Genomic DNA, 12248 nt, shown 5'->3' with positions numbered 1-12248 from the left:
TATCTAAAAGAAATGTATCATTTGTTTGCAATGGAATGTAAACTCTGAGGGGCCCACGGAAAAAGGGATGAACACTTGGTCTTCAACCTGCATGGCTCTAGTTACAAAGGTAGGGTGACATGAGAAGACTTGCATCATAAGACAAAGGAAGAGGTAAATTGGATTATTTCTGAATAAAGGGGGAGGAATAATGAGAGGGATAAAGGTTGGAAAATCATAATCCTTGTTGGCACAGTGTTAACACGGTTCCTAGAGTATGACTCTTCTGGACACACTTCAAAGCCAGAGAAGAGACAGACATCACCTACGCTGGCAATGCTTAAAAACCCTTAGGATTTTAAGAGATGAGAAACTTCAATGTTGTCTTCACCGTTTCTTGTAAAATCTCGCTTTAAAAACTCTACTTGATTCATAAATAATATTCATATTAGTAATAACTGATATTAGTTATTTGTGTCTTGTAGATCAAGCACATCTGAGGATCCTAGTGATAGAAATTAAGAATTTGGATCTTAGTATTTTATTTAGAAGGATTTTATACCTCAAAACTATAAAATCTTAAGCCTCAAACTACACACAGATATATTACAGTCTTAAATGTGGCGTGTGTTTTTAAAAATGGGCACATAAGCCAAAGTGGCTGAGGTTGTAAATTCTGTAAATGTAAAATTCAGTCACTGTCTGAGAGGTTTCCTGTGTGGGTAGTTCAAAGAGAGAAACAATGGAATGTCACACACTTTCTTAGACAGACATTTCAAAGGAAGAGGCGATGCAAACATGAACTGCCATCTCCTGTGGAGATAATGGATATTGATTATCATCTCGGGAGGAATTACATCCTATACATTATGCCCCAAGCCTGTTTGTGGGTTTCCCCTCCCAGGAATACACATGGGTCTGGCATAAACGGCCATTTCAAAACTTGATATGTGATGTGTGATAGTTTGATCTCCTGGTCAAACTGGTGATGTGTGATAGGGCAGCAGGGTAGCATGGTGGTTAGCATAAATGCTTCACAGCTCCAGGGTCCCAGGTTCGATTCCCGGCTGGGTCACTGTCTGTGTGGAGTCTGCACGTCCTCCCTCTGTGTGCGTGGGTTTCCTCCGGGTGCTCCGGTTTCCTCCCACAGTCCAAAGATGTGCGGGTTAGGTGGATTGGCCATGCTAAATTGCCCGTAGTGTCCTAATAAAAGTAAGGTTAAGGGGGGGTTGTTGGGTTACGGGTATAGGGTGGATACGTGGGTTTGAGTAGGGTGATCATGGCTCGGCACAACATTGAGGGCCGAAGGGCCTGTTCTGTGCTGTACTGTACTGTTCTATGTTCTATGTTAAGATCCCAGACCAGAACCAAACATTCATTAGGATACCGGACAAGAACCCCAAACACTTTTTTAATTGTAAAACTGTGAGGATTGGATACTTTACTCCAGAAGTGATTCCACTGACAAATATGGTATATTAAAGCAAACATTATTTTTAACATGGGATTAAACTACATTAATATCACAGGAAAAATAACTTACAATTAACAGTTAAACACATTTTAACACTAAAAGGAAATATTTAACTTCTAACTGATACTTTCCCTATCTTCAATTAAGCAAAGCCCATCACAGGTCAAAAACACTTTAAATATAGTTAACAAACAAAGGGCTTGCTGTAGCCTTAAAAAGAGATTTATTGGAAAGACTTGAAGCGAGAGAGCTTGCTGTTTTTTTGGGGAGACTAAAACTAAACTGCATGCTACAGACCTGGCTCCTCCCATTAATTACATAATCTTTATCCTATTCTGATCACCTGACCTGCTTACCTACAGCTAAACACAATGGCTCAAATGATCTACTCTCCAGGAAACCTTTTTACAAACAAAAGTATATTAGGCTTCTCTTTGTAAACACCCACATAGTTGGAATGAATGACAATCTCATTTTTACATTTTAATTGCATTTGTACAACCACAGAGTTGGCTAGATCCTTTAGCCTAATGTATTTAATATTATTACTGCCACAGATATAAAATGCAATATAGATACCGATTTCTTACATTCATTACAGTGGACCAATACTGGGTGTGTCAGAATGTGTGACACAAAAGTAAGTAAAGACGGCAGCTGTCACCCCTCTGCTAGCAGGTTAAAAAATAAATATCCAGAACAGACTTCCGGTTGCGGCTATGTGGAGCTAAGCCGCACGTTCGGCAGCTCCCGCCAGGAATGGACTTTTGGGCTCTTTTTAGGGCCCCCAGCGGTACTTGATCGACGGTTCCCGACATGGGAAGGTGTCAGCAGCAGATCCCCAGTGTTCTATGGTCTGGACCAGGAGTGGGGCCAGCAAAATAGCGGTGGCAGCGCCTAGGAAAAAGCGGGGGAAGAAAAACAAGATGGCGGCCGGCGGAGGCCTTGAGGAATGGAGGCAGTGGGCGCAGGAGCAGCAGGAGACTCTCCAGCGCTGCTTTCGGGAGCTCAAAGTGGAGCTGCTAGAATCGCTGAAGGCTACTACTGACAAGATGCTGGAGATGCAGACAGCCCAGGGGGTGGCAATCCTGGAGCTCTGACAACAAGCCTCCGAAATAGAGGATGAGGCCTCGGCCCTCGCGGTAAAGGTGGAGATGTATGAGGCGCTCCATAAGAACTGGCAGGAGCGGTTCGAGGAGATGGAGAACTGGTCGAGGCGGAATAATTTGCGGATCCTGGGCCTCACGGAGAGGCTGGAGGGGTCAGACCTGGGGGCCTATGTGGTCATCTTGCTGAACTCGCTGATGGGAGCTGGGTCCTTCCAGGGGTCCCTGGAGATGGAGGGGGCCCACAGAATACTGGCCAGAAGGCCCAAGCCAAATGAGCCGCCGCGGGCGGTGCTGGTGCGGTTCCACCGGTTCGTTGACCGAGAGTGCGTGTTTAGGTGGGCCAAGAAGGAGCGGAGTAGCAAGTGGGAGAACACGGTGGTGCGGATCTACCAGGACTGGAGTGCGGAGGTGGCCAAGTGGAGGGCCGGGTACAACCGGACGAAGGCGGTGCTCCACAGAAAGAGTGTGAAGTTTGGCATGTTACAGCCGGCGCGTTTGTAGGTCACCTACAAGGACCGTCACTTTTACTTTGAGTCCCCAGAGGAGGCGTGGGCCTTTGAGCAGGCCGAGAAGTTGGACTCTAACCGAGGGTCGTGGGCAGGGGTTTGTATGCAACTGTTAATTTTTGGTGAAGGGGTTCTCTGTTTTATGCTGGTTGTGTGTTGTTTCTAGGGCGGGTGGGGCGCTGTCTTTTTGCGTGGGTTCGGTGGATGGGCTCGAGTCGGGGGGTAGACTTGGAGTGTGGGGAGCTGGTGGTGGGGGCCGACAATGGGAGCTACCCTAGAGGAGGCGGGGTCGGGCAGACTGAAAGCACGGGCTTTTCTTTTGTTTCCCGCGCTGAGGGTGGATGGGGGCGGGGTTGGAGCTGAGAAGCGCGGGAAGAACGCGAAGAACCGGGGGGTGGCGATCCTGGTGGGAAAAAGGGTGTCGTTTGAGGCGTCAAAGGTGGTGGCTGACAGTGGTGGGAGGTATGTGATGGTGAGCGGCAAGCTGAAGGGGGAGCGGGTGGTGCTGGTGAATGTCTATGCCCGAACTGGGACGATGCGGGTTTTATGCGGCGCATGTTGGGCCACATTCCGGATCTGGAGACGAGGGGCCTGATATTGGGGAGGACTTTAATACAGTGCTGGATCCCCCATTGGATCGATCCATGTCCAGGACGGGCGGGAGGCCCGTGGCGGCTAAGGTATCGAGGGGGTTTATGGACCAGATGGGAGGGGTGGATCCTTGGAGGTTCGCGAGGCCGAGGGCCAGGGAGTATTAATTTGTCTCCCACGTGCATCAAGCCTATTCCCGGATCGACTTTTTTGTTCTGAGCAGGGGGCTGATTTTGAGGGTGGAGGATGTCGTGTATTCGGCCATAGTCATTTCGGATCATGCCCCGCACTGGGTGGACCTTGAGCTGGGGGAGGAGAGGGACCAGCGCCCGCTCTGGCGCCTGGAGGTGGGGCTGCTGACGGATGAGGAGGTGGGCGGGCAGGTTCGGGGGTGTATCAAGAGGTACTTAGAGGCCAATGATAATGGGGAGGTCCGAGTGGGGACGGTTTGGGAGGCATTGAAGGCGGTGGTTAGAGGGGAGTTGATTTCCATCCGAGCCCATAGGGAGAGGGGAGAGCAAAGAGAGAGGGAGAGGTTGTTGGGGGAGATGGTGAGGGTGGACAGGAGATACGTGGAGGCTCCGGAGGAGGGATTGCTGGGGGAGCAGCATAATCTTCAGGCCAAGTTCGACTTACTGACCACCGGAAAGGCAGAAGCTCAATGGAGGAAGGCACAGGGAGTGGTGTACGAATATGGGGAGAAGGCGAGTAGGATGCTGGCGCATCAGCTCCGTAAGCGGGACGCGGCCAGCGAGATTGGTGGAGTGAAGGATAGGGGAGGGAGTGTGGTGCGGGGGGGGGGGGGGTAAAAGTTAATAGGGTCTTTAGGGACTTTTTTGGGGAATTGAACCGGTCTGAACCCCTGGTGGGGGGAGGGGGGGGGGGAAATGGGGCGCTTTTTGGACAGGCTGAGATTTCCGAGGTGGAGGAGGGGCAGGTGGAGGGGCTGGGGGCGCCGATTGAGTTGGAGGCGCTGGTCACTAGGATTGGCAGCATGCAGTCGGGGAAGGCGCCGGGGCCGGATGGGTTTCCGGTCGAATTTTATAAAATGTACGCAGACCTGCTGGGCCCCCTGTTGGTCCGGACCTTTAACGAGGCAAAGGAGGGGGGGCTTTGCCCCTGACTATGTCACGGGCGCTGATTTCCTTGATCCTTAAACGGGACAAGGACCTCCTGCAGTGTGGATCATATAGGCCGATCTCGCTGTTAAATGTGGACACCAAGCTGTTGGCGAAGTTCTTGGCCACAAGGATAGAGGACTGTGTGCCGGGGGTCATTCATGAGGATCAGACGGGGTTTGTGAAGGGAAGGCAGCTGAACACCAATATACGTCGGCTTCTGAATGTTATAATGATGCCGACGGTAGAAGGGGAGGCGGAGATATTGGTGGCAATAGACGCGGAGAAGGCCTTTGATAGGATTGAGTGGGGGTACTTGTGGGAGGTGCTGGAAAGGTTTGGGTTCGGGGAGGGGTTTGTCAGTTGGGTGAGGCTGTTATATGAGGCCCCGATGGCGAGCGTAGCCACGAATAGGAGGAGATCGGAGTACTTTTGGTTGCACCGGGGGATGAGACAGGGGTGTCCCTTGTCCCCCTTGCTCTTTGCGTTGGCAATTGAGCCCCTGGCCATGGCGTTGAGGGAGTCGGGGAATTGGAGGGGTCTGGTGCGGCGTGGGGAGGAGCACAGAGTGTCACTTTATGCAGATGACTTGTTGCTATATGTGATGGACCCAGTGTGGGGAATGCCGGAGGTGATGAAGATTCTCAGGGAATTTGGGGGCTTTTCAGGGTACAAGCTCAACCTGGGTAAGAGTGAGTTGTTCGTCGTGCACCCGGGGGATCAGGAGGAGGGGATTGGTAGGCTCCCACTGAAAAGGGCGGAGAGGAGTTTTAGGTACCTGGGAGTCCAGCTGGCTAGGAGCTGGGGGGCCCTACTCAAACTTAATCTCACAAGGCTGGTGGAGCAAATGGAGGAGGAGTTTAAAAGATGGGACACGTTGCCGCTGTCGCTGGCGGGCAGGGTGCAGTCAGTCAAGATGACGGTGCTCCCGAGGTTTTTGTTCCTGTTCCAGTGCCTCCCCATCCTTATCCAGAAGGCCTTTTTTAGGAGGGTCAACAGGAGTATTACGGGATTTGTATGGGCGCATGGGACTCCGAGGGTGAGAAGGATGTTTTTGGAGCGGGGCAGGGATAGGAGGGGGCTGGCGCTGCCCAACCTCTGTGGGTACTATTGGGCTGCCAACGCAGCAATGGTGCGTAAGTGGGTAATGGACGGGGAAGGGGCAGCATGGAAGAGGATGGAGATGGCGTCCTGTGTGGACACGAGCCTGGAGGCGCTGGTAACGGCGCCGTTGCCGCTCATCCAACGAGGTATACCACGAGCCCGGTTGTGGCGGCTACCCTCAAAATTTGGGGGCAATGGGGACGGCATAGGGGGGAGGTGGGGGGCTCAATGGAGTCCCCGATACGGGGGAACCACCGGTTTGTTCCAGGGAACATTGATGGCGGGTTTCTTAGCTGGCACAGGGTAGGTATTAGGAGGTTGGGGGACCTGTTTGTAGATGGGAGGTTTGCGAGCTTGGGTGAGTTAGAGGGGAAGTTTGTGCTCCCCCCGGGGAACATGTTTAGGTACATGCAGGTTAGGGTGTTTGCCAGGAGGCAGGTGGAGGGGTTCCCTCTGTTGCCGCCACGTGGGGTATGGGACAGGGTGCTCTCGGGGGTGTGGGTTGGAGGAGGGAGGATTTTGGACGTGTACCACGTAATGCAGGAGGTAGATGAGGCCTTGGTGGAGGAGCTGAAGGGTAAATGGGAAGAGAAGCTGGGTGAGGAGATTGCGGAGGGGACGTGGGCGAATGCCCTGGAAAGGGTGAATTCCTCCTCTTCTTGTGCGAGGCTTAGCCTCATACAATTCAAGATAGGGCTCATATGACCGGGACGAGGATGAGTAGGTTCTTTGGGGGCGAAGACAGGTGTGCTAGGTGCTCGGGGAGCCCAGCGAACCATGCCCATATGTTCTGGGCAAGCCCAGCGCTGGGGGTATTTTGGAAGGATGGTAGGATCCAGGGTCGAGCCAGGCTGGGGACTCGCGATATTTGGGGTAGCAGTGGAGCCGGGAGTGCAGGAGGCGAAAGAGGCCGGTGTTCTGGCCTTTACGTCCCTAGAACCCGGCGGAGGATTTTGCTTCAGTGGAAGGATGCGAGGCCCCCAAGCGTGGAGGCCTGGATCAATGATATGGCGGGGTTCATCAAATTGGAGAGGGTGAAATTTGCCCTGAGGGGATCAGTACAGGGGTTTTTTAGGCGGTGGCAGCCTTTCCTTGACTTGCTGGCAGAACGGTAGGGAAAATAGGCCGGCGGCAGCAGCAACCTGGGGGGGGGGGGGGGGGGGGAGGGGGGGGGTTTTGGTGGCGGGGAGAAATGTGTACATGTTGAATGTGCCGGCTGCTAATCTATTTCTTTTTGTAGTTACTGGGGGGGGGGGGAAGCTTTGGTTTTGGCGTTTCTTTTTTCTTTTTTGTTGTTAATACTGTTTTCTTGTTGATATTTTCTGTTTTCGATATTTTGTGAAAATCTCAATAAAAATTATTTTTTAAAAAGATAAATAAATATCCCACTCTCGCTCTGATTACTGAAGCAAATAAAGTTAGCAAAGCCACAGCTGAAAAGGAAGCAGGGCATCTTCTCAGCTAAACTGAAAGATCTTAGAATCTCAAAACCAACTACAGTCAGTTCTACTGAAACCACAAATCTCAAATGGCTGCAATATTTCACCATCTACTCCTCACAGACAAGTCAAAGAATGATTCACAGATTTTTTTTTGTACTTGTTTTGAACTCATTTTTCACTTCTAATCTGTATCAGTTTCACTATGTAGCGATCTCGATCTTAACTATAAAATTGTAATCAGCAAGCCAGATAATTTCTCTGTCATCGCATTCTGTTGTTAATTCCATCAATTAACAATATCTACTCGATCAAACGGGGTTTGTGAATGGTAGGCAGCTGGCGGCCAACCTGAGAAGATTACTTAATGTGATAATGATGCCCCCAGTGAGTAGGGAGGTGGAGGTAGTGGTGGCAATGGACGCCGAGAAGGCCTTTGACCGGGTGGAGTGGGACTATCTATGGGAGGTGCTCGGACGGTTTGGGTTCGGAGAGGGATTGGTGGACTGGATCAAATTATTATATCAGGCCCCGAGGGCCTGCGTCAGGACCAACAGAGAAGTGTCGGAGTATTTTAGGTTGTACCGAGGGACCAGACAGGGCTGCCCGCTCTCCCCGCTGCTGTTTGCACTGGCCATAGAGCCGCTGGCAATTGCGCTGAGAGCCGCAGAGGGTTGGAAGGGGATGGTGGTTTCTCTTTATGCAGACGACCTGCTCCTGTATGTGTCGGACCCAGTGGCCGGGATGGGAACTATACTGGGAATGCTGAGGAAGTTCGGCCAGTTCCCAGGATACAAATTAAATACGGTCAAGAGTGAAATGTTTGTGGTCCAGGCAAGGGGCCAGGAGAACAGATTCAGAGGGCTACCGTTTAGGCTGGTTGAGGAAAATTTCCGGTATTTGGGAATCCAGGTGGCACGAGACTGGGGCAGGCTGCATAAGTTAAATTTGGCCAGGGTGGTGGAGCAAATGAAGGGAGAGTTTCGGAGATGGGATGCACTCCCGCTGTCGCTGGCAGGGAGGGTGCAGACTGTAAAGATGACAATCCTCCCTCGATTTTTGTTTATTTTTCAGTGCCTCCCGATCTTTATCCCACAGTCCTTCTTCAAAAGAGTTAACGGGCTGATCATGAGCTTTGTCTGGGCGGGAAAATCCTCGCGGGTGAAGAAGGCGATGTTGGAGAGGAACCGCAGCGAGGGAGGGCTGGCTTTGCCGAGTCTGATCAATTATTACTGGGCGGCCAACATCGCTATGATAAGGAAGTGGATGGTGGGTACGGGGTCTATTTGGGAGCGGGTGGAGGCGGCTTCATGCAGGGGCTCCAGCTTGGCAGCCCTGGTCACGGCTCCTCTACCACTGCCGCCGGCCAAGTACACCACCAGCCCGGTAGTGGTGGCGACCCTGCGGATATGGGGCCAGTGGAGGAGGCATGTGGGGGAGATGGGGGCGTCTGTCTGGGCGCCAATCTGCGACAACCATCGGTTTGCCCCCGGGAGTATGGATGGGGGGTTCCGAGTATGGCGGCGGGCGGGGGCGGGAAGGGTGGGTGATATGTTCCTGGAAGGGAGCTTTGCGAGTCTGAGGAGCTTGGAGAAGAAATTTGGGTTGGTAAGGGGAAATGATTTTAGATAACAATATCTACTCGATTAATTTCATACTTAACATCTAAACTTTAGATGCTGCCAACTATGACTGAAAAGTTAATAAAGCAATGTTAATTTGGTAAGAATGGATTTTCATTTACTCAGTAGTTTATGCATTCCCTGAAGTGTGGCTGGTAATGCAATTGGCAATATAATCTGAACTGGTTAATATTTGACAGCTTGGCTTTCTAAATTTAGACTTTATTCTATCATAGTCAAGCACAGCTAATTTCCAGGGGCGGGATTTAGTGGCCATGTTAGCTGCGGGCGCAATTCCTGTCACGGCCTCCATATTTCACAAGAGGACAAAAACGGGATTTGTGCCAGTGAGATTTCCAATCGAGCTCTTCCCAGGCCCTCCCCAATTACGCAATGAGATTCAAGCCCAAGAAGGACGGAAACCTGATTTGCATGAATTTAAATCTATTAACGTGTACTTTAGTGTGGTTAACAACATATCTTCCACCAGCATTTTAAGTTGGGGCAGCTTCAAGGCTGGCTCCCATTTGTGCTAACCACCTATTTGAGACGGCAAAGCTTTTTTTGAAAAAAAATAATTTTTATTGAAATTTTTTGAAAAATGTATAACAACAGAACAATAATAATAACAATAATAAACACCCCCTGGACCCGTAACAACGCATATCACGAACCCCCCAACCCCCCACCCCCAAACCCAATGAACAACAAAATAAATTTAAAATAAATTAAATTAACATAAACAATGCCCCCCTGAAAACACCCCCCTTTCCCCCTCCCCCCTTCCCCCCCCCCTTCCCCTCTCCCCCTTCCCCCCTTTCCCCCTCCCCCCCTTTCCCCCTTCCCCCCTCCCCCCCTTTCCCCCCCTTCCCCCCCTTTCCCCCCCTTCCCCCCTTTCCCCCCCTTCCCCCCTCCCCCCCCTTCCCCCCTCCCCCCCCCTTTCCCCCCTCCCCCCCCCGGGTTGCCGCTGCTGCTGACCTAGTTCCCTATCGTTGAGCCAGAAAGTCGAGGAAAGGCTACCACCGCCTGAAGAACCCTTGTACCGATCCGCTCAGGGCGAATTTGACCTTCTTCAACTTAATGAACCTCGCCATGTCATTGATCCAGGTCTCCACGCTTGGGGGTCTCGCATCTTTCCATTGCAACAAGATCCTCCGCCGGGCTACTAGGGACGCAAAGGCCAAAACACCGGCCTCTTTCGCCTCCTACACTCCCGGCTCCACCCCAACCCCAGATATCGCGGGTCTCCAGCCTGGCTTGACCCTGGACCCTACCACCCTCGACACCGTCCTCGCCACCCCCTGCCAGAATTCCCCCAGTGCCGGGCATGCCCAAAACATATGGGCATAGTTCGCTGGGCTCTCCGAACACCTAATGCACCTGTCCTCACCCCCAAAAAACCTGCTCATCCTTGTCCCGGACATATGAGCCCTGTGCAGTACCTTGAACTGGATGAGGCTAAGCCTCACACATGAAGAGGAGGAGTTCACCCTCTCCAGGGCGTTCGCCCATGTCCCCTCCTCAATCTGTTCCCCCAGCTCTGCTTCCCACTTAGCCTTCACCTCCTCTACCGACACCTCCTCCACCTCCTGCATCACCTGGTAGATGTCAGACACCTTCCCTCATGAAACCAGCATCATCCCAATTTGGGGCATATACATTTACCAGCACCACCCTCTCCCCCTGCAGCTGACTGCTCATCATCACATATCTGCCGCCACTATCAGCCACCACCTCAGACGCCTCAAACGCCACGTTCTTCCCCACCAGTATCGCCATCCCCCGGTTCTTCGCGTCGAGCCCTGAATGGAAAATTTGCCCCACCCACCCCTTCCTCAGACGAACCTGGTCCGCCACCTTCAGGTGAGTATCCTGAAGCATGGCCACGTCCGCCTTCAGCCCCTTCAGATGCGAAAACACCCGGGCCCGCTTAACCGGCCCATTCAACCCCCTCACGTTCCACGTGATCAGCCGGATCAGGGGGCACCCCGCGCCCCCTCCCCCGCCGACTAGCCATAACCCATCGACTGCTCGCCCTTGGCCAGCACCCCCCACTCGACCCGTTTCCCATGGCGATAGATCCTCACCCCGACCCCCCCGACCCGCACCAGCTCCTCCCTGGCCAATCCAGCAGCAACCCGGTATCACCTCCCCCCCCCCCCCCCCTCCCCCCCCCCAGGATAGGACCCCTCCTAGCCGCGACGCTCCCTCCATAGTACTCCCGTGAGCCAGCTGACTTCTGCTGACCCCGGCAGCTCCAGACCTAACTCCGACCTCTCCCGATATGGGGTCCACACCCCCCCCCCCCCCATAAAATGTCATAATTAAAGTAGTGAAAGATAAAAAGACCTTGGCAGCTCCTTGGCACCGCTCCAGCGCGGGAAAACGGAACTGATATCCACGCCCCTTGCCTCCAGCTCCACCCCCCTCGTCCCGCGGCACAGGAAACCAGAGGAAAGCCCGCGCTTTCCCACTGCCCCACCCCACCCCCTCAACGCAGCTCCCAAATAGCAGTCCCAACCCATCCACCAACCCCGTACAAACAAAAAGAACAACCACAGACCACAACACCCCCTCTTAAAATACAAAACCATAACCAACATCATCCGAAAGCAGAAAAAAACCCAGAATAGCCAGCAACAGCATAAACAGTGATAAAAAAAACCCCCACAGGCCCCAGTCCCTAGTTCGAGTCCAACTTTTCAGCCTGCACAAAGGCCCACGCCTCCTCCGGGGACTCAAAGTAGTGATGTCGGTCCTTGTAGGTGACCCACAAGCACGCAGGCTGCTGTGGAGAACCGCCTTCGTCCGGTTGAACCCGGCCCTCCGCTTGGCCACCTCTGCGCTCCAGTCCTGGTAGATGCGCACTACCGAATTCTCCCATTCTTGGCCCATCGCAGCACACACTCCCGGTCACTGAACCGATGGAACCGCACCAGCACCGCTCGCGGGGATTCATTTACCTTAGGCCGCCTGGCCAGTACTCTGTGGGCCCCCTCCAGCTCCAGGGGCAGATGGAAAGATCCTGCCCCCACCAGCGAGTTCAGCATCACGGCCACATAAGCCGGCAGGTCCGACCCCTCCAGCCCCTCCGCGAGGCCCAGGATCCGCAAGTTCTTCCTCCTTGACCGAAACTCCATCTCCTCAAACCGATCTTGCCACTTTTTGTGGAGCGCCTCGTGCATCTCCACCTTCCCCATGAGGGCCGAGACCTCATCCTCGTGCTCAGAGGCCTGCTGCTGCAACTCAAGGATCGCTGCACCCTGGGTTGTCTGGGTCTCCAGCAGCTTACTTGTCGTAACCTTC

The sequence above is a fragment of the Scyliorhinus canicula genome, chromosome 8 (genome assembly GCF_902713615.1).
Source record: "Scyliorhinus canicula chromosome 8, sScyCan1.1, whole genome shotgun sequence".
Lineage (NCBI taxonomy): Eukaryota > Metazoa > Chordata > Chondrichthyes > Carcharhiniformes > Scyliorhinidae > Scyliorhinus > Scyliorhinus canicula.
This window is presented reverse-complemented; position numbering follows the sequence as displayed.